General features: G+C 37.0%; 1 long non-coding RNA gene across 1 annotated transcript; it reads right to left on the bottom strand.

The window, feature by feature from the left end:
- Nucleotides 1-646: 646 nt before the first annotated feature.
- On the bottom strand, nt 647-1425 carry LOC115162430 (uncharacterized). The gene is made up of 3 exons (XR_003869550.1): nt 1210-1425; nt 922-1066; nt 647-782 (listed from the first exon to the last, which is right to left on the bottom strand). It is a non-coding gene; the product is annotated as an uncharacterized LOC115162430 (long non-coding RNA).
- Nucleotides 1426-2127: the final 702 nt, after the last annotated feature.

The following is a 2127-nucleotide window of genomic DNA, read 5'->3' as shown; positions in this document are numbered from 1 at the left end:
CTAAATGTTTAACCGCTATGATAACTATTAGAATTTATTTGAATTACACGCGCTCCAGTTTCACCGGACACCGATCATTAAGATAAAGACATAATACTGAATTTGTGTTTCAGCCAAACAGCGCCACTTAGTTTGCTATAAAGCTAGCTGAGGGGTGGAGCTGGGGAAATGTAACCACTCTCAAATTGAAAGTTGCAAGGACTTGACAGTCCATGAGACCAACCAAGATCGTTTAAAACATATTTTGAAGCTACACTGTACATTGTTTTTATAATGACTCAAATTACAACAGAAACCTGAACAATTAAATAAAACAACCTTATAGTTTGGGTTATAATAGGGTTATGTTATATTTAATAATCATTATTTAAAGTATCTGCTCAAAAGATTGAGAATAATGTTGTCTGTTATAATAAAGTTTAGAGTAATTGTCACATCAGCAACAAAAAACCAAGAGCGATAAATGTAGATCCATGCAGAATTGTTATATTCCTAATACTGAGTAGGGTTGTTATATTCCTAATACTGAGTAGGGTTGTTATATTCCTAATACTGGGTAGGGTTGGTTAAACCATGGAGTTACATTGCAGATTGCACAGTAAGAGCTTAACAGACTGTAAAGCCGCAAGAAAAGCCATTGTAAAAAGCCATGTCAGATTATGAGATAGAAGCTCATGGTTGCTAAAAGTAGAAACAAACAAAAATGATCTTACATGGGCTGTTTTTGTCTTCTGTCTTTGTTCTTTGCCATCATAATATTCTGTAAGTCTTTATGCTTGAACCTAAATAGGCAATATGGTTATTATCACCACCACAGCAGTAGGCAAAGACTATGTGTACTTTACAGTAATTACTGTGTTAGCACTACACGAATCAACATGCAAACATTAAATAATATACATCACTTTATATGTTACCCACCTTGTGTATATTACGTCTTCAATAATTTTTTTCACATTTTCTCTTGATAATTCTGACTGCCCTCTCTCCACAAAGACGCTGATGAACACCAATAGGAGAACGTAGATCTTGGCATCTTTAATGAACATTATGGTATACATCTCTGCTGAATGACACCATTAGAAATACAGACATTAGCAGGGTTCAAGCAGGGTTAGGGTTTAAAAAAAATGAAAACTACTGTCAGGTTGCAGTTACAGTAGGTATTTGTTCTCTCTGAAGAGGTTGACTGCGTTGTGTTAAACTCACCAGCTGCAGCTTCTACTTCAATCTGAATCTCAGTAAATTTGGTTAGATCTCAGACACCTGTCTGTCCCTGAGGTGAGGCACAGCTTTTATTCCTAACAGTGTTGTGAAAATATTGATTCAAATACTTCTCAGATACCGGAGCTTGTGAATTCAAATATATTTCATTACAGAGAGTAATGAAGCCGAGCAATTCCAGGGAAGAACTAACTCTTCGTTCCTAGGACTTGGCTTTTATACAGTCTTACCCTTACATAACATCGTCACTCCACTTTATGAATCTTGTTGTCTTACTTAGTTTCCATTCTCTTATTGGCTCAGACATTCGGGCATAGATTCTATTGGTGGCGTGACATGCATACTCCTACTGCAGGTCTAATGGTGCCTATCACTGATTATCTAATGTTCCTGTCCAAAGGTCTTCACAAGTTCAGGCCGATGTGGTCTATGTATGATTAACCAATGTACATGTCCAGTAGCCTTCACAAGATCAGATATGGCCCAGACCAGTCACGTCTTGTTGGTCTACCTTGCTTACGTTCTGTTTTTTAAATGTCCGATGGTTAACTCGATGTTGATCCAGCTTTGTACACTCACATGGGCTCAGCCTTCATTCTGTTTACACGTCTAATATTTAAACTTATATTGATTATTCTTTCTACTTCAAAGAGAACAGTATAGGTACTGAGAATCACCAGATGACTGGAAACTCTCCAACAACAGTGACAGGACAGTGTTCTCAACATAAAGGGCAGAATGTATGCCCAAACATGGACTCAGGCATGTCATATTTTCATCTATCTCAGTTATCCTTAATGGTAGCCTACCATCTGAGACTGTTAAAATATTTGCATACGCTATTATTACCTTACACAAGACTACTGCCTCTACTTTTTTCATGTGTACTATAGTATAGTTCAC

This window comes from Salmo trutta, chromosome 25 (assembly GCF_901001165.1).
Source record: "Salmo trutta chromosome 25, fSalTru1.1, whole genome shotgun sequence".
Taxonomy (NCBI): domain Eukaryota; kingdom Metazoa; phylum Chordata; class Actinopteri; order Salmoniformes; family Salmonidae; genus Salmo; species Salmo trutta.
The sequence above is the reverse complement of the archived record's forward strand: the minus strand, read 5'-3'. Positions and strand labels throughout refer to the sequence as shown.